The sequence below is a fragment of the Arvicanthis niloticus genome, chromosome 16, assembly GCF_011762505.2.
Source record: "Arvicanthis niloticus isolate mArvNil1 chromosome 16, mArvNil1.pat.X, whole genome shotgun sequence".
Taxonomy (NCBI): Eukaryota; Metazoa; Chordata; class Mammalia; order Rodentia; family Muridae; genus Arvicanthis; species Arvicanthis niloticus.
The window spans coordinates 26,456,985-26,479,841 of NC_047673.1; the positions used below are offsets into that span (position 1 = coordinate 26,456,985).

The 22,857-nt window shown below is 44.7% G+C and overlaps 1 long non-coding RNA gene across 2 annotated transcripts in view; it reads right to left on the reverse strand.

Moving 5' to 3' along the window:
- Window positions 1-4,958: 4,958 nt before the first annotated feature.
- Window positions 4,959-22,857, reverse strand: part of LOC143434679 (uncharacterized) — a 51,426-nt gene continuing 33,527 nt past the window's right edge. For both annotated transcript variants that reach the window (XR_013104379.1, XR_013104378.1), the window contains 3 exons: window positions 11,773-11,946; window positions 6,819-6,899; window positions 4,959-5,358 (listed from right to left, as the gene is read on the reverse strand). This is a non-coding gene — a long non-coding RNA (uncharacterized LOC143434679). The remainder of the gene's footprint in view (window positions 5,359-6,818; window positions 6,900-11,772; window positions 11,947-22,857) is intronic.

A 22,857-nucleotide genomic window follows, 5' to 3' on the forward strand; every position in this document is an offset into this window, starting at 1 on the left:
GCAGCTAGGAGCTTACAGATTGTAAACTGGGGGCAGAGAGAACTAACTTGAAATGACATGAGTCCTTTGAAACCTCAAAGCCGGTGACACAATTCTTCCAGCAAAGCCATGCCTCCCAATCGTCCCCAAGAGCTACCAACTGTGGATCAAGTTTTCAAATGGCTGAGACTTATGGGGACAGCTCATTTAAACCACCATAGCATGGCTTCATTTCTGACATTAATAATAATAAATTATTATTATTATAAATATATAATAAATAATAAAATAAAATATTATTAAAAATAATTAATAATAAATTATTATTATAAATATATAATAAATAATATATAATAAATAATAATAAAATAAAAATAAATAAATAAAATAATAAAATATTATTTAAAATAATAATAAGTAATGATAATAATTGTTATTATTATTATTATTAGCTCTTCCAGCTGGACCTGTAGTACTCATGTTCAGCGATGGGGGCGCCATACAGTTATCCCTGTAATAACCAAGTTTGCTGCTTCTCCCTACTGCAGAGTCAATTACAGCCTCTCTACAGTTGTGCCCTGGACATAAGTAAATGATACTGATTCTCTAAATTCCGATCGCTAAATTGGTAAGAGTGGGCGCCAAACAGAGAATTAGCTGCCCACCCGATTCTTCTCCCTTCCCCTGGAGTAAGCAGTAATGTCGTCTGGAATATGGCAGAATCTCTTTACCATTTCAGAAATTCGGGCCTCTTAGAGGGGTAAATTATGGCACCTGCTTAGTTGCATTAAAATCATAATTTGAATGGCTCCAGTATTAATTAAGAAACATACTTGAAGAGACAGAAACCGAAGGGAGATCTCAGATGTTAAAATAGCACAAGGCTCAACCCAAGGGCTTTGAGTGCAGCACTTTGAAGACTTCACTGTTGGCTGTACGCTGTAAAGCACTAAAAGGTCATAGAATGGTCCAGAATCCGGTCAGGACCAAAGACTAGAGCCTGTAGTCCTCTGAAGAATTACCTGGATCCAATGTAATGACCAAGAGGACTGTTAGTGTCCCCCACCCCCCACCCCTAGGCTCAGTCTTTGAAGCTGTGGGACTTTGAGTGACTCTCTTAGAGAGCTGAGTTCTATGTCACCATAGCCATCTTCCACACTGTGCTTTGGGGGAGGAGCTGTTGTCAAAATTCCTGCTACAGGAGGATGCCTGTAGATTTTATGTCATTTAAATTGTTACATTTTACTCTCAAGTAGGAATTTATCACAGCCCTTCTGTAGGATTAATGAGCTGGACATGATATGACTTGTGGTCGGATGACTGAGAGAAAGCTACATCACTGGAGACTCCGAGACCTGTTTTCTAGGCCAGCCTTGGACGCTGTGAGAAGAATCTGACGTGGCTGCAGCCTTGTGCTCCGTAGAGACAGCAGGTGTGGAGGAAGAGCTGATCAACTGAAAAAGAAACAAAGACATCCAAAACTCCCTGCGCGGTAGGTGACGTTGACCGAGCACTTCCTGTGTGCCAATGACTGACATCACTTCTGACACCATCAGTACCACATTAGACTTGTTATCTGACTTTTTTTTTCTATAGAAAGCCCACGAGGCCACCCCACATCGCTGTTGGACAGATGAGAAGACTAGCTTAGGGAACAAAGTCACTAGGTCAAGATCACATAGTGTGATTCCAGAGAATCCATTCATATCCCCTGTTCCATATTCCAGATGATGTCTCTCTGCACAGTGGTCTTATTCTTCTCCCTACTGGTCATTGGTGGCTCAGGTGAAGTGTTGCCTGCAGGAAACCTTACAAGTGACAGCCCAAGGCTCTCATTCAGGTATCTCTGACACAGAAGTCTGCCTTTCAACAGATAATAGTGGCCATGGTGGGGAAGGAGATCTTCAGGTTTTTGTTTTTTGTTTTGTTTGTTTGTTTTGTCCAGTGTGGCATTTAGGTCAACAATGAAGACTGGTTAAGACTTATGTGGTCAGAGTCTGTTATGGGGATGTGCCTCGAGCCAACTCAGAAACCCCTGGCTACAGATGTGAAACTAGGACTTTCATGTGTGAATCAGTGTGTGAATTCTCAAACAGGACATAATTCAGTGATGGCTACGTGGCTTGGGGGGTCGTGGGTGGTCATGAAGGGCAGAAGAAACCCATGTGAGCCTCAGTGGATGGGGAAGATTTCCTAGGAAGAAAAATATTGAGATACCTAGGAAACATGGGTGATATTTGGAGAAGCCAAAGCCTAGGCTGGCCTTGAACTCACAGCAATCCTCTGCTTCAGCTTCCCAAGTCCTGGTATGAGAGCCATGAACCACTACTCTTGGCTAAAAGGGTTATGAATAACTTTTTCTATCCAATATCTTAACATGATTTCAATATACCAGACATGAGGGAAAAGGGGGAGTTAGAGAAACAGATTTTCTAGTGGCTTGAAGTTTAGTTAATGAAAAAGGATGTACAACAACTAATAATTTATTAATACGATCAATACTAAAGAACATCCAATTAATACCTTAAGTTATGTTTCATCACAGATACTTCAAAGTATTGTAGGATATGAGACACCAGTTTGAGGTGCATGCACAGTGTGTGTGGCGCAGTTTCCTTAAGGAGGGAGGAGGAGCTTGGGATACATCATGGAGGCCAAAGGAAGTGATGGAGGCTGTGACATTTGTAACCAAAGAGGATGTAGAGAGAGCTTGATGATCACAGTTTGCCAAGTCGGTGGGGGCATTCAGGGATGCTGTTGATGGATGTTTCTTCCCTCTTTGGGGGTGGGTGTTAAACTGAGTTTCTCAAAGTTGCCCAGATAATCTGGGATTGAAGTTGAAGTATAAAACAGAATTACCTAAGAGAAAAAGCATCTAGCCCCCGAGGGACACAGTGGTCACAGGGACTTAGGAAGAAGTATGGGTGCTGGGCAGATGGTGGAGTAGGAAAAGACAAGTAAAATGCCAACCTGATGGCGTTCATCTACAATGCCAGCGCTTCCACAGCAAGACAGGAGGCAGACATAGGAGAACTGATGAATGCTCACAGAGGGCCCAGCATAGCATCAGAAACAAGAGACCCTGCCTTGACAAGGCGGAAGGTGAGAACTGACTTCTAAACATAGTCCTCTGACCCCCCCACTCATGTCCAGTTAGATGTGTGTACATTGAAGGGAGAGGAAGAAGGGGAGGGAATATGTGTATTGGCTAATTTTATGTCAACTTGACACAAGCTAGAATCATTGGAAAGGAGAGAACTTGGAATGGGAAAATGCCTCTATAAGATCAGGCTGTGGGGCACTTTTTAAATTAGTGATTAATGGAGGAGCCCCCAGCCCATTGTGCACGGTGTCATCCCTGGACTGGGCTCTCTAAGGAAGCAGGCAGAGCAAATCTCATGGAGCAAGCCAGTAAGCAGCCCTGCTCCATAGCCTCTGCATCAGCTCCTGCCTCCAGGTTCCTGTTCTGCTTGAGTTCCTGTCCTGACACCCTATGGTGATGGACTCCGATGTGGAAGTAAAAGCCAGATGAACCCTTTTCCTCTCCAACTAGTTTTTGTTCATTGTGTTTTATCATAGCCATAAGAGCCCTAACCAGGACAATGTGGCTACCTACAAAATGACTGCCAGCCACAGAACTTGAGACATCATGGGATAAACATCTTCCCTTCTTCACGTGTCAGCCATGTTCATTCAGTAGCTGATGTATTTCTCCTCTCTAGTTCCAGGAAGCTCTGTGAGTACAGGGCTGAAGTAGGTTCTGCACTAAAAGAATATCTATTCTCTTGACAAATGGGGCTAAGCCTCCCAGTCAGATGGTCAAATATAACCATGACAAAATCATCTTGTAGGGCCACTCCTTGAGGAAATGTCTGTTACCCAGCTGGCTTCCCCAAATCATCCTGTAGGGCATCTGTACACCTAGCACCTGTGGCACAAGTCCTTCTGGAAACCCTTTCATGCATTTCCATTTAAACTTCCATGTTTTCTGGATCTCTTAGCAACTGTCATTGCCAGGAACCAAGGAAATGTAGATCAGATATTCCCCGGGAACTCCCTGGCCTCAGCCTCTGAAGGAGTAGATAGCAGATTCTGGCATCAGCAGGTTCGTGTAAACGGGGCATGCCGTCATGTGGGGAGGGGGACACATGGCAGTCAACTTTTCTTTTAAGATTTATTTGTTTATTATGTGCCTTGGTGTTTCGCCTGTATGCAAGTCTGTGAGCGGGTGCCAGGTCTCCTGGAACTGGAGTTATAAACAGTTGTGAGCTGCCATGTGGGTGCTGGGAATTGAACCTGGATCCTCTGGGAGAACAGCCAGTGCTCTTAACCTCTGAGCCATCTGTCCAGCCTCTCAAAACTCTTATCTTTAACAGAGCTCTGGATCTGATATCTGTCAAAAGAGCCAACAGCTTCTCCTTCTTGCATGAGAGGAAAACAAGACTGTGGCACCCTCTGAGGAGATATTTAAAAATTCTAGGCCGTGATTATCTTACCCACCAGTGACCTGGTTTAGGAATCAGACTTGTTTCCTTGGTGCTGAGTTTCAAGCCAGAAGATACTTATTTCATAAGCTGCCTGCCTGTCCTCCTGGGCAGATCAGAGCTCCAGCATTGAGGCTTAAGGTAACCAGCTCACTGGGCTTGAATAGAAACCAGGACAGGTATCTCATAAAGAGGGCGGGACCGGAGAGTCCTGGATTTTCTGCAGAGGACACGTCTGTCTGTCTGGGTAATGAGAAACTCATACCCTTATTAGCAGAGATGGGGCCACAATCCACAGCAGCTTCAGCAGTGACATAATGTCGGTCAGTGAGAAGCCAGGAAGTCCTCCCAGGTCACATAATCCAGCTTGGTGTGTTAGGAGTCCAAGAACTGCATATTGCGTATGCCTGTGATAGCTTGCAGAATGATTTGGATAAAGAAAGGAAAATGCTTTCTTCCAAAGACTGAAGCTGCTGGGGATTTAGGGGACTCACGTACAACACCCATTCCCACAAAATACAGAGAGAAAATGCAAGTAGCTAACAGCTGGAAATCAGCAATGTCCGCTTTATTAATAATCTGCCAACTCGAGAGTGTGGCTTTGTATCTACAGTCAATATGTCACCCCCAAGGATCAGTACAGTTCTAGGCAAAGCCAGAGCTTGCCAATCCTCCTTTCACAGAGCTCTGTCCCTTTTCAAGGCTTGGGCAACAGGACGTGGTCTTCTCTGCCTCAAGGCTGAACCACAGCAAGAAGGAACTAATCCACGCTGAGCCAACACATCCAGATGCTTTTCTCCATGCTCCAACCAGACAGCTCCCAAGACTGTGAGCAAGGACAGAGGCTGGCAGAGGCTGGCAGAGGGAGAGGAGAGTCTTTTGAATGAGCGTCCTCCTAGTGGAATACAAACACAGGGGTAAAGCCATCAGGGGGCTGCCATATCACTCAGTGGGAGAACACATGCCCCACATAGTCTAGGAACAGGAGGATGTCAGGGCCAATTTATGTTTAGTCCACATGGTGCTGATATAAATATCAGGTATGAGTCAGCTAAAATATGGCTGACTTAGGACATGAGGGCTGGAGGAGGAAGGCCCTGAACGAGCACAAAATGGCTGATAAAAGATGTCCGGGGAACCCCCAAAGTAAAGAATGATGTAATCTGTTGGGTAATTATTCCTGACATGTGCCATTTTTGCATGATTCTGTAGAAATATGCCCTAGAGGTCAGAGGCCTGCGTCTTAACCTTCAGATCAGTTTGTCTAAATGTGTTGGTAGGCCTGTGTGCCCAGCTACATGTGGCCTTTCTGTGTGTCTATACATGTCAGTGTGTGGCTATGTGTACCAAGGTGCCCGCCTCACACATGTTCAAGGCTGCGGGTTGGATTCCCCAGTACCCTCCTGTTATTCTGAGCCATTCTCTTTCTTTCTAAAGGTACCATCTGGATCTCTTCTCAGGCTGTAAAATAAGCTCTTCTCAGATGCATAGAAACAAACAGTTTTTAAATGGGTTCCAAAAACCACTCCTCATATCGGTGTCACAGGACTTAGTTTTCCAGGTCCAGAGAGGAGTCTTGAAAAGCAAAACCAGAAGAGGCCTGCCTGTGCAGCCCAAGAAGACACCCCCAAGTTCTTCCTGCCTGTCACAAGCTCCCAAGGGATTAAATTTTATTTCAGGTAGGGGCAGAAATTTCCGAAGGCATGTGAAAGCCCTCTCAGGGCTGCCCTGGTCTTAGCTCTTCTACAGTGGTTCAGTGATTGGGCCCCACCCACCTTTGCAGGCTACAAACTGGCTGAACTAGATAACTGCTCCCTTAGCTCCAGATCCTGAAAGAGACAGCAAACATCAGACCCCTAGTTAGATTGCATTATGCAATCTCAGACTCCCCTTCGAGATCTGTTTACCAGTTGCTTTCATGTGTCTGCTTCTCTTTTCTACTAAGCCTGCTGAATCCTGAATTAGTTGAAAGACAGTAATCTCAATTGGCTGGGTGTTTTTCATCAGGATTGTGTTTCGTTAAATACTAAGCTTAGCCGATGGCTTACTAATTATTTTAAAATGCCTGTATATTGCAAATATTTCTAAAATATGTAGTCTCTGTTATATGAAGAGGATGGCATCCAGGTCTTTGCTGTGAGATCATTCTGAGCCAGGATTAAAATCATGGGACCAGGTTGACATGAAGCTGCTGGGCAGGGCTGCATCTGGAAGCCAGGCCGAGACCATTGGAGTGACAGATCCAGATTGATAAGAAAGAGACAGAGAGAAGATGCCAGTGTTGGGAGAGGCTTCCAAACAGGGGCCCTGAGCCAGGATACAGGATACACAAACAGACCTGTGTCTTGCACTTACCCTGGATGTAAGCTGGTGGCTAATCTCCAGCCCTCTGCTTCCCTTCAAGGTCCTAGCACAATGCCAAGGTCTTGGAGCACTCTGGTAAAAAAAAAAAAAAAAAAAAAGACTTTTTGAGCATAATAATCTTTACACAAAAGTCCTTACATATATTGAAGACATTAATTATGTCTGCAAAGTACTCCCAGGTACATAAAATGACAGTAAAATATGTGATGAGATAAAGCATCAGGATTACAGATGGGATGGGAAGCAGAGATCATTGGCATCCAAGTTACAGGGAGCTCAGTGCAATCGTACTTAATCTTATGTTCCAGCTGTCATCTCAGATGTCCCAATGGCTCCTGCAAAAATAAAGAAAATTCTTGCAGATCCCCACCCAGCTCTAGGAGAACTCTCTCCCTGATAGCAGCGGGCAGGGCCTCTCTTCTTCCTTTTTGTGGCTCTGGAATGTGCCTAGACATTCTAGAAGCTACCATGACTTTAGGGAATGGTACTGCCTGTCAGTCCGGTTTACTGCAGGTCTGAGCACTAACCAGAGGAAAATAAACAGATGTGGAAATTCTATCTCTAAATTACACTCTGGCCACTGTTTCCATTTTTCTCTCTTTGCCCCTTAATATAATTGAAAGATCCCAGCATGAGCCGGAAAACGAGCCTGTGTCTTGATGAAATCCAATTGCACACACATTATGATATTCATAAATCCTCCCAATTTTGTCCTTTGGAATTTTCCCAGAGTGAAATCAAATACACTTGTGCACAGCTCTCAAACTCCAAGTCAGTGGTATCTCTCTTTACAAGTGACCTGTGTGTCATATTTTTTTTCTGTGAGAGGTTATCACAGTGGAAGGGACCTGGGCTTATCTAATCAGGTCGACTACACTTGCTTCATTGCATCAAATCTCACTGGCTGATCAAGTGGCTGGACTGTGGAGTGAGCTGTAAGAAAAAGAGCACCTCCTGGCAAATGCTTGCCCTTGTTTGAAACTCCTCCTCCCCCCACTCAAGATGTAGAGGGGCTTTTTCTCCTGGCTTGGGCTATATCCTTTCTGACTGATTGCTGATTTGGAAGCCTGGGACCTATTCCTATCTCTTTATGTTTAGAAAACATTCCTGAACAGTGCAGGTATTGGACAAGAGCATTTCTCAGGTTTCTTTTGGGGGAACCTAGGGAATGATCTTGCTAAAGTATTTAATACAGTCTCTCCCTGCTTCTTTGTACCCCTCCAAATAGGTGCTCAATAAATGTGGCCTCACTGATGAGAGGAAGAATAAGTGGACGGATCATTGACTAGATGGCCAACATTGTCACTAAGTTCCCAGGTGCAGGACCCAGGTCCTCACTGGAAAACTGCTCTATTTTGTAGGAAGGTCTTGCAATAACAACTTCCAGGTGTCTGACTCTTACTGTGCTAGGAGGGGTCCAGCTGTAGGCAGCCCTCCTCATCTACTCTTGGGTAGGTAGCTCAGCACAGGAAGCTGTTTCTGATATCCTTCCAAACAAACGGGGCTGCTGTTTCCCACCTACTAGGATGGCTGTTTTCAAGAGAGAAAAAGAAAACGGAAAACAACAACTGGTCGGGAGAGTGTGGAGAGGCTGTGCATTGGGGGCCAGAATGTAAAATGCTGCAGCTGCTTGGAGAACAGTTTGGCAGGTCCCCAGAAAGTTAAATATAGAATCTAGCAGTGAACATATGATCCAGCAATTCCACTCCCGGTTACCCAGAAGAATTAGAGAGAGATGCAAGCAGATTCCTCCTTCCATGTTCCCAGCAGCATCATTCACAGCAGCCAAAAGGTGGGAGAACTTAAATGTCCAGCAATCGTTGAGTTAGCTGAACAAACTGTGGGTATACGCATGGTTGTGTCTCTCTATTTCTATGTGTGGGATAACATGCTTCCTTAAAAGGAGATGGTGATACATGCTCTAATACAGGGATAAAGCTTGAAAACATATTACATGAACTAAACCAGGCATGTAAGAGGAGGCCTGGTCTTTCCTAGAATTAGCTCCATGATGGAGGGCAAGTCCAACTGTCTGTCCCAGCCTCCATCACTGTTTCCTTCTCCCTTAGCAGCAGGGCTGAACTTACAGTTGTACTGTCTCAGCTGCAGAGGAGCTAATGTTATATGATCCCACCGATATAAGGTGTTTGCACAGGAAAATTGTTACAGATGGGCCAACAGTGGCAGAGCTATCTGATGGTTATAGAATCTCAGTTTGGAATGGTGGGAGATGGCAGATATGGAAACACTGATGTCGGCCCATTAGTGCCAATCCATTTACTGCTGTGGCATTGTACACTTAGAAGCTATTGCATAGTTAGAATTCAGTCAGAGACACCCTCAGCCAAAAAGTGGGTGGAGCTTGGGGGCTCTTTGGAAGACTAGGAGGAAGGATTGCAGTCCTGAAGTGGATGGGAACTCCACAGGAAGACCAACTACCATGGACCCTTGGGGCTCTCAGAGTCTGAGCCACTAACTAAAGAACATACATGGGCTGAACCTAGGCCTCCCCACACACATGTAGCAGATGTGCAGCTTGGTCTTCATGAGGGTCCCAAACAACTGGAATGGGGCTATCCCCAAAGCTGTTGCCTGTATGTGGGACATGTTCTACTAACTGAGCTGCCTTGTCTGGCTCAGCAGGAGAAAAGTCACCTAGATTCACCACCTAGAGGCATGGAGACTTGATGAGCTAGGGTGGAGGGATACTTAGGGGGGCCCCCTACTCATTCAGAGAAGGGGAGGGGAGATAGAGTGAAGGATTGTAAGAGGGGGTGACCGGGAAAGGGACAGTAAGTGAGATATAAAGTGAATAAGTAAAATAAATAAATAAATAAAGTAAAAAAATATTTTAAAAAATGATTCAGTCAGAGAAATCAGGCAAGAGAACCAGGAGAAAGGGGATACAAATACAAAGGGAAGAAGTTAAAGTGTATGTGATTGCAGATGGTACGATCTTATGACTGGAAGACTGCAAACACTTCACCGAGTGCTACAAGTGCTAGACAACGTTAGCAGCAAAATATGCTGCCAGCCTACAAGTCAGGAGCTTCTAAGACATATTGACATGAAATTAGTGAGAACGTTTATAAACAGTTATTATAAACAGTTTTCCTCTTTAACGTAAAATACTTAAGAATCAGCATATCCAAAGAGATGGAAGATCTCTACTGATAAAACTATAAAACAGGGAAGGCAGGGAAGGAAGGTTTCTAAGAATTGAAGACAGAAAGGTATTGGATGTCCATAGATGGGCAGAATTCCTATTGTTAGAACGGTCATACTAGCAAGTGCAGATTCCACGACATCCTTCAAAACTCACGAAGTTCTCTATAGAACTAGAAAGAACAATCCTGAGATGCATATTGCAGCATAAAATACCTAAAGATAAATAAAATACTCAGACAAAGCAATTCTGAAAAAAAAAATAGTCATGATGCTGGAAGCATTTCATTCTCTGGACTTTAAATCATACTATAGTATAATACTGCAGTCATAATAACAAAACCAGTGTGGTACAGGCACAAAAATGGACATTTAGAACAACATAATAGAATGAAGAAATAAACTCACCCATCCACAGTCACCTGTCTGTCTGTAGATAGAGGTGCTCAAAACACACACTGGAGAAAACATAGCTCTTCAACAAAGTGGTAGAAAAAACTATATATCGTTATGTAAAAGGCAGGGGCTATATCCATACTCTTACCCTGTACAAAAATCAACTAAATGGACCAAAGATCTTAATGTACAACTTGAAATTCTGAAAGTGCTACAGGAAAATAATAAACACAGGAAATAATATTAGAACTGCTCACTAGGGTTACATAAGTTAAATAATTTCTGCAGAACAGAAAATATAGCAGAGCAAAGAGACAGCTTACAAAGTGTGTGTGTGTGGGTGGGGATTCCTAGCCATTCAACTGACAGATCCTGAAGAGCCACAATATATAAAGAGTTAAGGAGATACAATACTACACCACCAAACGATTCAGCCAGCAACAGGCACATGAACTGAACAAACACTTCTCAAAAGAAGCACAAACTGACACTAATCATCTAAACAGCAGTTCTCAACCTGTGGGTCATTACCCTTTCAGAGGTAGAATGACCCTTGCACAGGGGTCACATGTCAGATCCCCTGCATGCCAGGTATTTACATTATAATTCATATATTTAAAAACTACAATAAGGCTGCAAGGAAAATAATTTCATGGTTGGGGGTCACCACAATGTGAGGAACTGTATTAAAGGGTCACAGCATTGGGGAGATTGAGAATCACTGATCTAAATGTTCAGATTCTTTCAGTGTCAGGGAAATGCAAATCAAAACTGAGATTCCATCTCACCCATAGGAATAGCTGTCATAAGGAAAACAGAGAGGGATGGGGCAGGGCTGGAAACATGGCTCAGTAGTCAAGAACGCACACTGTTCTTCCAGAAGACCAAAGCTGAACTCACGGCTCACGGCTCACGGCTCACGGCTCACGGCTCACGGCTCACTGGATGGCTTACATCTTCTGACACCAGCTCCTAGGGATCTGATGCCTTTTCCTGGCCTCTGGGCACCTCCACTCACATGCACGTATCCACACACAGTCACATACACACATACATAATTAAAAACGAATCCTCAAAGATACATATTCTTGCAATATTAAGAATTGCACGCGTCCCGGCAATAACTTAAAAATTATAGAAAACAAATAACAACAAATCCTGGAAAACCATGGGAGGTGGGGGTAAGAAGAAGCCTTCGATACTGGGGGCTAGAACGTGAAGTACATTGGCCACTGTGGAACCAGTGGGAGGTTCCTCAAGACGCTAAAAATAGAACTACGGCCCTAGTCAGCTATACTGCTGATGGGTGTATCCCCAGAGACTTCAAAGTCAGCAGTACAGCAGAGAGCCTTACAACACCCGCACTTATTGTGACACGACTTACCATATTGTGATTACAGAATCCACAGATGGGCAGATAAACAACACGGCGTTGTTGAGCAACGAAGAATAAAAATCATACCATGCGTAGGAAAATGGGTTGGCCTGGAAGACGTCCTATATATGCAGAGTGAGCCAGACTCGGATAAATATCACGATGTTATTTCATATGTGGACTCTAGAGGAACAATAGATTAAAAAAAAAAGAAGATGGCGTGAAAGTGGTTGGGAATCTGTTAAAGAAGAGAAACGAAGCGTGGGGAGGGAGGAAAGAGAGGACATGTGGCGGCAAATATGATCGGTGTCTTAAATTGGATGTAAGTCATTATTTTATACAATTGGGAAGCACCGTGTCAGTCATTCTTTCCTGTGGCCATGACCAAATTCCTCAAAGAACCAGTTTATGGGGCTGGACATATGGCACTTGCTGCTCCTCCAGAGGACCTCAGTCTGGTTCCCAACACTCTTGTCAGGCACCTCTTAAGTGCCTATAACTCCAGCCCCAGGGGATCTGATGCCCTCTTATCTCCGCTTCGAGCACAGTCAGACGTGGTATATGCTCAGGAGACACACACAGATGTACACGCATACACATATATACGTTTTAAATCTTCAGTTTAAATAGCAAATTTAAAGAAGAAAAAACAATTGCTTGCCTCATGGTTTTACAAGTTTTAGTCCCTGGTTCTTGGCCCCAGACATTTGAGCAGAACAGAGAAGAGCATCACAAGCAGAGAGAGGAAGGTATTGTAAACAATAATGTTTAAAGGTACCTCCCCCGGTGACCTGCCTCCTCCAACCAGATCAGATTTCCTCAACTATTGACTGTCTTCTATATGGAGACACCAGCTAGAGTCCAGGAGTTCAACACATGAGCCTAACTGTTGAGGCCCAGCCTGCCCCACTTTGGGCGGCCAAAAATGTTGCGGCCCTCTCCACTCCACGCTTGGTGGCCACTGTTTCCCGGCCCAAGCTGCCGCTCTGGTCTGCAGGTGGGTCAGGGTTCAGCAAGAGAGAGAGAGTGAGGATGGACTCGAAGAATGGAGACCAGACAGAGTGTGATTCAATCCTGTTTATTCTTCAGTCTCTCTTCCTAGTCCAAGTCCCAAGTCTTGAGTTCCTAGTTCCTAGTTCCTAGTCGTACTCCTTCTTGTTCTCTTCCGAGTGTCTAATGTCTACTCCTACTCCTAGTGTCTGAATCTCTGTTACTCCAAATTGTTCTCCAAGTTCTGATTCTCTGATCTCTCTCCTGTCTGCCTCTCGCCTTTATATGTCTCACTTCTAAGCCACGCCTCTAAGTCACACCTTTCATCATGCCCTTAGGTCTTGTCTCTAAATCTGATCTCTAAGTCACACTCTTAAGTCACACACCTTTAATCTCACACACCCAAGGAAAGTCCTGGGTATCTAAAGCAAGATGTTATCAGAGTGTGCTCAGCTGTTGTAGGCTATTGTAATCCAAGTCTCATGTCAGGGTATATGGCTCAAGATGGCTGCAAAGCTGATAGCTGCTTTCTGCTAAAGGTCAGCTCCCAACACCTACCAAAGCTATTTCATATTCAAACCATAGAATGTGCTACCATTTTTAATGTGGTCACAGGAATGTTATAAATTAGAACTCCTGTGGGACCTTTCTCAGAATCGACAAGACCTGGGCGAAGGATGAAAAAGTAGCCACAGTGATGGATCCTAGGTATATTCATTCATTAGCATTAGTAAAGACGAAGCATCCACAAGCAGTATGTGTGGGACAGAGGCAGACAACCCCTATCAGGTATGTTTTGCCCCAGCATTGGTCTAAATGGCCTTCTCGGCTTCTTAAGGTGTGTTGCGGCTTACAAATGATATCTAAGCTCTTCTGTCTCCATCTTGATATCATGTCAGGGCTAGGGGAAGATCATTAATCCTCTGACACAAATGAGGCTCCAAGACTCCAGCCCATCAAGTCCTTGTCATTAGCCGGTAGTATAGCCAGCTCTGGGCTTCACCCAGGCCCTCAAACTTCCCAGTCTGGATCTGTCTCTTAGTTTACTCCCAGTGTCAGTGCCCTTCATGAAAACTGCAAACAGTGAAGCACCTGTCTAGCAACCCTGGTAAGGCTGATGCCTCTGAGAAACTCTGGACCGAAGGGCAGTGTCTTAGTCAGGGTTTCTAATCCTGTATAAAACATCATGACCAAGAAGCAAGTTGGAGAGGAAAGAGTTTATTCAGCTTACACTTCCACATTGCTGTTCTTCACCAAACGATGTCAGGACTGGAACTCAAGCAGGTCAGGAACTTGGAGGCAGGAGCTGATGCAGAGACCATGCAGGGGTGCTGCTTACTGAATTGCTTCCCCTGGCTTGCTCAGTTTGCCTCTTTATAGAACCCAGGACCACCAGCCCAGGGATGGCACCACCCACAATAGGCCCTCTCTCCTTGATCACTAATTGAGAAAATGCCTTACAGCTGGATCTCATGGAGGCATTTCCTCAAGGGAGGCTCCTTTCTCTGTTGTTGGGAGCTGACTTTTAGCAGAAAGCGGCTATCAGCTTTGCAGCCATCTTGAGCCATATACCCTGACATGAGACTTGTATTACAATAGCCTACAACAGCTGAGCACACTCTGATAATCTTGGTTTAGATACCCAGGACTTTCCTTGGGTGTGTGAGATTAAAGTGTGTGAGATTAAAGGTGTGTGACTTAAAGGTGTGACTTAGAGATCAGATTTAGAGACAAGACCTAAGGGCATGATTAAAGGTGTGACCAAAAGGCATGGCTTAGAAGTGAGACATATAAAGGTGAGAGGCAGACAGAAGAGAGATCTGAGAATCAGACAGAATCAAATCTGAGAATTAGAGAGTACAACTTGGAGAACAATTTGGAGTAACAGAGATTCAGACACTAGGAGTAGGAGTAGACATTAGACACTCGGAAGAGAACAAATTGAGTACAACTAGGAACTAGGAGGAGGAACTAGGAAGTAGGAACTCAAGACTTGGGACTTGGACTAGGAAGAGAGACTGAAGAATAAATGGGATTGAATCACACTCTGTCTGGTCTCCATTCTTCGAGTCAGTCCTCACTCTCTCTCTCTCTTGCTGAACCCCGACCCATGGACCGGAGTGGCAGCTTGGGCCGGGATACAGTGCCACCAAGCGCGGAGTGGAGAGGGCCTCAACATTTTAGGCTACCCAAAGTGGGCCAGCCTAGGCCCCAACACTCTGTGATAACTCCAGCTTGTGTCAAGTTGACACATAAAACCAGCCAGTACAACTGACCCCTTGTCAACTTGACACACAAACACATCATTATGAAGCATCAACCCTTACTTCCTTATTCATCTCCAAGATCTAAATAACTTTAAAAGTCCCATAGTCTTTACAAATTTAAACATAGTAAAGTTTCAGGCCCTTTAAAATATCCAATCTCTTTTGAAATTCAAAGTCTTTTACAATTCAAAGTCTCTTAACTGTGGGCTCTACTAAAGTACTCTCTTATTCAAGAGGGAAAAATATCAGGGCACAGTCACAATCAAATGCAAGCAGAATCAAATTCTAACCCTCCAGTGTCTGGGATCCACTCACGATCTTCTGGGATCCAAAGGGCTTTGGTCACGTCTCCAGCTCTGCCCCCTGTAGCACACACCTTGTCCTCTAGGCTCCAGCTGCCTGTACTCCACTGCTGCTGCTACTCTTGGTGGTCATCTCATGGTCCTGGCATCTTCAGAACACTGCTGTCTTCTGCTTCAGCTCTTTCACATAAAGCCTCTCATAGGCTCTTTTCAAGGTGACAGGCCTCAACTTCTCCGCATGACCCCTTTAGTGCTGGGCCTTCAACTGCTGCTGAAGCTGCATCTTCACCACTGGCCTCTCCTGGCCTCTCACAGTGCCCAGCATCAGCTGCTACCCTGTCACATTTTCAAAACCAGTACCACCTGGGTGACTCTTATACATTACCAAGTCTGGCTGCCGACACGAGGTATAACAGTGGCTGCCTCTGGAACAGAGCTTCTCTGTGCTCTCGGGAAACACTTACCAGAAGATTTTACTTCAGAGATGCTGGTCTTTTCTTAATCCCTGCTAATTTCTTAGCTCCATCTAACCAGCATCAATTGACCCAGTAATCCAAAAGTTTCACTTTAGTAGTTCTTGTATGTTGTTAGACACAACTGATTCTTCAGCCCCAGGTAACCAAAACCACAGAATCTTCACAATCAAAATAGCAATGGCCCTGATAAAGAGTCTTTAATTTTCTCTCTAAAATTTCGCAAGCCAGACCTCCATCTTCTGCACTGTTCTCAGCATTATCTTCCAAGCTCCTACAGAACATCCTACAGAGCTCTTAACATCCCAGTGGCTCTTCCAGCCCAAAGTTCCAAAGTCCTTCCACAGTCCTCCCCAAAACACGGTCAGGTTGTCACAGGAATACGCCACTCCCAGTACCAATTTTGTCTTAGTTAAGATTTGTATTCTTGTACAAACATCCTGACCAAGAAGCAAGTTGGGGAGGAAAAGGTTTATTCAGCTTACACTTTTCACATTGCTGTTCATCACCAAAGGAAGTCAGGACAGGAACTCACACAGAGCAGGAGCCTGGAAGCAGAAGCTGATGCAAAGGCCATGGAGGGTGCTGCTTACTGGATTGCTTCCCCTGGCTTGCTCAGCTTGCTCAGCTTGCTTTCTTATAGAACCCAGGACTACCAGCCTGGGTATGGCACCACTCACAATCTGTCCTCCTACCCTTGATCACTAATTGAGAAAATGCCTTACAGCTGGATCTCATGGAGGCATTTCCTCCTTTCTCTTTGATAACTCGAGCTTGTGTGTCAAGTCCACTGACAAAAACAGCCAGTACAGACAGTAACCAGTGGGCATACTCCTATCCCCCATGGGACAGAGCAGGTCACAGATTGCTTCTGGATAAGGACATGAGATAAACTGGCTTTTAAAGATATATCTTGACTATAAAATAAGCAGACACCCCACAGCCTTCTCCCTAATGCCTCATGCACACAAAGGTCCTTTTCAAGGTATTGACCCTCAATTTTAATCTTCTGTGTGTCCAGAAGCAGTGTTCCTCCCACAGGCTCACAGGCAGTCTGTCAAGAGAACTCTTCCCGAGTTTGACAGTTGAGCCCAGCGTCTTTGGCAAGGAATCACTGTTTGAAAGTATCAGGAGGAGACTCCCTCCACCTGGTGAAATTCATTCAGATCATTTTTACTTTTAGACATAAGGTCAATTTCTTCAGGGCTCCCATTTGGCTCAGAGAGAGCCATCTATCTCTCGATTTTATGGCTGCAGAAGTCACTCCATCAAACCGTCACTGGCTTTTTCTGGGCAAAGCGATCCATCTGTGTAATTAATCTATACCCCTCTCCTGGCCAAGCCTAGCCAGCACAGCTCCGCCCCCTGCTAATCATTGTAGTTTGAAAGATGGCAACAAAGGCCTTCCATTCGGATTTTCAAGCCCAAGGCGTCTACCCGCGGAGCTCCTGTTGTTCTTGGCCTTCCCGCAAGTGTGCCGTTAATTAAAATCTGCAAATTGTTATTTGCAGACCAAGGGTGCCAAGGGCAGGCCAGGCATTGCTTTGTCTACCATCCATCAGCTCTCATGTGCAAGAGTGCTTTCTGGGACTGTGAGTCATGTGCTCCTGGCCCTGACAGGGAGCTTGCTGAAAGGAGATCCTACCTCTGCACCTGGGCAGAGGCAATGGAGCCTGATGTTTTGGGAGATGAATTGCAAACCAGTCTGCTGGGAGATGAATTCTGTCTCTCCCAGGAGAGAGTTCTGCAATGCTGGAGAAGTTCCTTGTTGATCAGGACCTCACTACCCCGTATCCAGAGAGTGGGGGTAGTAACAGTGTACCCGGATGTATAAAGTACTTAACACAGTGCAGGAAGTATAGCAGCCTTTCTCTGGGCTGCGGATTATCACGCAATATTTGTTAATGTGTATATGCCCACATCATAAACTCGCATCCACCGACACCACAAAAACTACTGATGGATCACATCAGTTCATCACATTTCTGGAAAGATAGCCAGCAAACAAAACCACGGCTGGCTCCTCCTCGGAAAGGAGCTTTCCTGAAGAAACAGCATGGAAGGAGTTTTGATGCATTCTTCTCATATTTTTTCCATTTCCCCTTGTGCTTGCCGTATCCATTCTTTAACTAGACTGTAAAAGTAAACATGAAGACTTAAAGGAGGGCGAGAGAGAAGCTGCGTAGGGAAAGATGACTGTGAACGACCTCCAGAGTCTGGCAGGGGAGTCGGTTCTGGGCAGCACAGTGTGCGCATGCGCAGGACATGTTCCCCAGCCAGCGTGTTCTTTCTCAGAAAGCCCAATTCACCAGAGTTTGGGTGGTTTTTTTTTCCCCTTCAACTAAAGGCTTCCAACCTCAGGGTTTCACAAAGTCAGGTCTGTGTGTCACTGTGATGGAAACAATGGCTCTTGTGCTTCTGTCGATGCTGATTTACCAGTGCAGGGCCTCTCTGTCCTGAGCAGGTGAGCCCCTGACATGACCATGGGGGCCCAGGCAGAAAAGGCGTATCAGCTTCCAAAGGAAGCCATGTGGTTGAAGAGAACGGCGTGCTATACCAACTTCACAGTCTGTCTTGCTCTAGAAGGGTTGAAGTAGGAGAGAAGGAACTAGCAGCTGGACGGGCTGGTCAAAGCCTCTGCAGAGAGACCACCCCTGAATCCAAACAAGGACTTTGGGGTTCTGAAAAGACAGAAGCTTGGGACTCCCAGTGTGAAATTTCAAGAGCAATCAAATTTTGTTTTTAGTTTTTTTTCTTTCCATGCAAGATCTTAAGATCTTGAGGAACTGATGCCAGTGGCAGAACGATGAACCCTGGGTTTCAGAAAACTCTATTTCAAAATAAAACAGGATCTGAGCCCCGAAGTCGGATGTTAAGGTTTACCCAAAAATCTAGCTTTGTGGTTCAGGTCTCAGAAACACCTCTCCGTCTGTCTCAGCCATGTTGTGAAAATCCCGGTATCTGTTTGGGCTTCCGGTTCTGGTTTCTGTTTAGCTGCCCAGGATACGTCTCCCTTCTCCTTCACTCCAGCAGTGCGCGTTTGCATTTCGGAATGGTTATTAATTTATTCATCCCTGTTATCAGATCAGCATCGTTTCGTCTGTTTCATCTCAGGGTGCTCACAGCTTGCCTGAGATGGGGACGCAGTGGCTAATGAAGACCCTTCTGGCCACATCACCCTCTACCTTAGGTCTTCCGATGCTGGGGAAATGGAGACATACTGTTTTGCATTAACGACAAAAGTGGTACTGGCTTTCCATGATTGCATCTGGGAGGTGTTGGTGATGGGACCTTGGAAGTGACAGCAGGCACTTCCTTTTTTTATGCTTGAATCTGTTGATATGAAAATTCCTTTCTGATGCCACCAGCACCTTTGCACCCTGTGTCTCTCAGCTTCCCAAAGGCTGGTTCTAGGCAGTTCTAAGCTCTTCCAGGCTAGCAAGGATCCAACAGTGGTTTGAAAATAACTTGAGCAAATTTTGCAAGGTGCTCTGCGTTTTGGGAGATGCAGCAAACAGTAAATATCATTCAAATTAATTGTGCCAAACAGACTCTCACTATTTAAGTTGAATTGTCAGCTTTGCATAATAAAAGGTTAAAATTATATGTTGCACTAAGAATAAATTCACCCTGATTATTTGGTTCAAAAGTTAAAGACTGAATGCTCCTGTTTTTTAATATGCTTCACACTATTATATATAAGCCACATTAAAAAATAAAAAGTCCAGGACCTTAATTGCTCAACCATCCTGGAGTAAGTCCACATTTCTTTAAAGCAGGAAATATAAATTTGTCGCCTCTTGTGACTTCTCATCACCAAAGCATGCAATATTTTTTGACATAGCTGAGTTTCCTGGTAGCTATAGTTGGTTCATTTTAGCACTGTCAAAGCTTCGCCCTCTAGGATTCATGGGTACAACTTTATTCTCCCAGTTTCCTTCTCTTCATTTTTGATGGCTTGACTAGATAGAACAGCAAATGTTACAGGTAGATAGATGCTCTACCCGCCTTTCTGCCAACAGAACTCTGCGGAGTGGTAGCTGGAGAAGACAAAGGCTAGCTGGCGGTGTGACACTTGTCTTTGTTGGGTCTGGCAACCCTGCATAGCTTCTCAGACCTCCTGCCTCACCAGGCCCCATTACTTCCCATTTCTCCCCGTCATTCTTTCCTTACCCCCATGTGCCCCAGCCTTTCTAACTCTATGGTAGCCTATATTCCTAATATCTGAGAGGCTGAGGCAGGAAAACCCTGAGTTCTAGACCACTGTAGGCGGCACTGTTGAAAAGCGCAGAAGAAAGAGGCATAGGGCTTGGAGAGAACTGGGTTAAACTGTGTGAAGGAATACTAGGTTCCTATGTGTTAACTAGGCATGGTGGTACAGCCACATTATTCCAGTTAATTGGAAGCCAGACCAGAAGGTTCATGAGTTCAAGACTAGCTTGGGCCACATAGCGAGATTGTCTCCAAACAACAGCATCAGGGGTCTCCAACCCTTTTACGGAGGTTATAGGCTCTGTGTCCTTATTACTGAGTCTCTGCTTCATTAACTGAGTTGGACTCAATACAGTACAAACAAAAAGCAATTTTTTTTTTTTCTGTGCTAAGTCCAATGCTGCTTTTTGGGTCCTGGATGAATTCCCAGGCAGGTCCTACAAAATTAACAAATAGCCTCATTTATCACATAATAAAAATGTCCAGCTCAATATCAGACTTAGATTCATCATCCAATTTAAATCCCTTCTGTCCTCATGCATTGGGTCCAGTCTAAGCCAAGAAACCAGTGCTGGAGTAGGGGGTCATAGCTGGCTTTGCTACTAACTTCACTGCATGCCTACCCCATTCTGGATCTTTCAGAACTGGAAAAGAGTGAGAGGAGAAAAGGGAGTGTGAAGGATGGTACATACCTGGCTGTCACCATGCCAGCTGGTGGCAGGCTGATTCCTTCTGGTACACAGCACTTGTATGGGCTTCAGGGGTGCCCTACATCAGGTGCCTTCATCTTTGCTCTACTCCTGGCAATAACACTCTTTCCTGGGGCAAATGGAAGACAGGTGCCTGTTCCCCAAACACACACACACACACACACACACACGCACGCAAACTCGTGCATTCACTTGCATGCAATGCAAACACATACACACAAACACACATACATATGCCCATGCATATTCATGTGCATGCAAACACACATATATACACATACACCCATGCAAACTCGTGTGCATTCACTTGCATGCAAACACACACAAACACACATGCATACTCATGTGTGTGCACATGCATGCAAACACACACACATATGCCTATGCATGTTCATGTGTGTGCGTATGCACGCAAACTCACACACACACACACACACACCCATGTACACTCGTGTGCATTCACTTGCATGCAAACACACACACATGCATGCATACACACATATACACATACATACACACACACAAACCCCATGCATGCTCATGTGCATGAACATGCATGCAAACACACACACATACGCACACCCATGCATATTCATGTGCATGCACTTGCATGAAAACACACACACACACACCCATGCATGCTCATGCATGCCCATGTGTGCCCATGCAAACACATGCACTCAGGTAAAGTTCTCTGAATGGTCTCTGAAGCCTTCCTTCCCTCGTTTGAAGTGAGCAGAAAGCTACTCTTTCCACCCACCCACCCACCTCCCCATGACAGAGTCGTGAGAGAAAACAATGAGAAAACCCGGCTCTCGTCAATCTTATCAATAAACCCTCACCGAGCTGCTTCCCCTAGTAATAAATTCCTAGGCTCTTCTGTTCAACTTTAAAGATGGGTGACAAAGAAAGATGGGGGCCACCTGCACCCAGCCCCCCAAGGGTGCTCAGTCACTTCCTTTCGAGTGGTTCCTGACTTTTCTTCTAAAACCTTATCTAAACTCTACAGAGAACGATTGTATTCTCCCTTCACAGTTACTACTTAAGAAACCACCATAGAAGTTAGGCAATATTAGAGAGTCCTTTTTGTTGAAGAAAGTCCAGGACTCCGTATATGTTAAAATGTATTAGTTTTACTTGCAAGTGTGTTTCAAAGGAGAAACAAAGTGGTTTGAGGGTAACTGCTCTAGACTAAATGTGAGAACTCGGGGGAAACACAGGACATGTTTAGATGTGCTGCCTATATTTTAAGAAAGATGGTTTCAAAAGGTGAAACACACATGTCAGATGGACCCACAGGGAAACATTAAAGAAAAAGGTGGTTGTTTGAGTTTTGGTTGCAGTCACAGACAATCTGAGACTGAAGAATTTACTCAAAAAAAATATATATATTTTGACTTGCAGTTTTGGAGGCTGGTGTACTGAGTAGTTTTTAATGTCAACCTGACACAAGCTAGAAGCATCGGAATGATGGAATCTTAATTGAGAAAAAGCATCCATAGCATTGCCTGTAGGCAAGTCTATAGGGTGGGGATTTTCAACCTTCCTAAGGCCGTGACCCTTTCATACAGCTCCTCATGTTGTGGCGACCCCTTTCCCCCCACCATAAAATTTAGTCATCACCCCAAGTTCCCTTTTGATTATCCCATGAATCAGCACCCCATGACCCCAGCCCCTCAATTCTTAGGAAGAGACAGCAAGCACAAGCACAGACAATAAGATAGCTGGGTAGGATCCCACCCTGAAATTACCATTCCTATCTTACCAGGACCTAAATTAGCTCTGTCCCAGGTTGACCATGGACTCAGAAATCTACCAGCCTTTGTAAGCATAAACAAAACTCTTAGCTGGGTGTGATCTCGTGTGATCACCACTCCCTGAAGCTCTTTACTTCCTTCCTTAGCGTCATTCTGACCAGCAGGCTCACAGTACAGCTGCCTCTATCCTTTTAGATCTGTGAAGCTCCTTATACAATTCATGAAACATCCTTATATTTTGCATATATTTTCAAACACATGTTTTCAGTGTTCTTTCTCACAGCCTTAAAGGCTGTCCTGAGGGTCACAGCATTCTACCATTTTGCTGAGACATAGACATGGCTTCATCTCCCAGACTCATGTTGTCTCTGATTATCATGGAG